Source organism: Pteropus alecto, unplaced genomic scaffold (genome assembly GCF_000325575.1).
Source record: "Pteropus alecto unplaced genomic scaffold, ASM32557v1 scaffold461, whole genome shotgun sequence".
Taxonomy (NCBI): Eukaryota; Metazoa; Chordata; class Mammalia; order Chiroptera; family Pteropodidae; genus Pteropus; species Pteropus alecto.
The window spans coordinates 1,424,691-1,426,087 of NW_006431079.1; positions in this window are offsets into that span (position 1 = coordinate 1,424,691).

Genomic DNA, 1,397 nt, shown 5'->3' on the forward strand with positions numbered 1-1,397 from the left:
AAAAAAAAGCTTTGAAATGTCTGGTGCTTCCAGACACTTGAGAGAGGGGGTGTCATCTAGTGGTTAAGCTGAATCTTGAGAATTAGGAGCGTTTCTTTTTTTGTCACTACACAGGGAAAGCTGAGTTGGCATGAAGAAATTAGAGGTTATATCACGTGCTTCTGCTGACTAGCCGACTGGGGCTGGAGTTGAGGAAGATAAGTGATAGAAACTGCATTCTTGCAGGGCAAGCAAGGAACCGACAGTCCCTTTGCTTCTGCACCTTCCCGTCAACTGAGCCATCCTCTTCTCTGCCCCACCATATTCCCTTTGGTCTCAAGCTCACGGAAGCGGCTCCTTCCTTTTCTGCTCTTTCCAAACCTTTTCCTTATGATGCTTTATTTTTTATTTTAATAAAGTACATATGTGTGTTTAGGAACATAAAAGAGGAAAACAAAACCAGACTTTATTTGAGAGCCATCTCCATTTGAAAACTCTTGGTATTTGCTTTTCTCTCCATATTGTTCATATTTGGTCTTGGATCAGAGAGGCTAAGCGCTGTGCCTGGTGACCTAATTGGGTTGGAATCAGCCAGCAATACTCATTATCCTAGGATGCAAGCACAAGAACCTTTCCAGAACATCTGGTGCAACCACGTTCATTTAACATGTGGAGAATTTGAAGCCTCATGACCTCAAGTTACTATTGGTAACATTAACTGAACATCTGTAACGAGGAGGATGCCCTTCTAGACTTGGATAAGTTCTTTTAAAGGGTCCACCCATTCTCACTAGTAAGATAGGTGGAGTGATTGGGGGCGGGGTCCTTCCAGATTTCCTGTTATGCAAGCACAGAAACACCAGGAACGGCGGCATAAGCCAAGTCAAACCCTTCCTAAGTTGTAAACTGACTCTCAATAGCTGATGGTTAGAAAGAAAACGATGCCTGACTCTGACTTCTACATCCACCTTAAAACTTGTCCTCCAGAGCCCACAGTAGGCATCAAGAAACGTTGCGAAATGAAATGAAGCGCTTCTCGGCTTCCCATCCCCCTCGACATTCTCTCTCTCTAGGGACCGCGCTACAATTTGGGGTCCTCCCTGGGGACTTTTCGGGGTCTTGTCTCGTCTCCTGACAGTGACCGCGTCCCTGGGGCAGGACCAGGTCGCCCTTTTTCACTGCGGAGCGCTGTCTGGAACCAGGCAGGCTGCTCACCCCGACTCTCATATTTTTCCTCGCGATGGGCGGCTCTTTTTTTGAGGGGTACGCGAGCATCGAAAATGACCCGAGCCGACCTGGGGAACAATAGAGGGCCGCGGGGTGGCGTTTACCGTCCTAGCCAGGGCAGAGGGCGGGGCATTCTCACGGGTATGGGTGGGCAGACCCACCCGCCGGCGTTCCCGCCCCGGCGCGCTGCT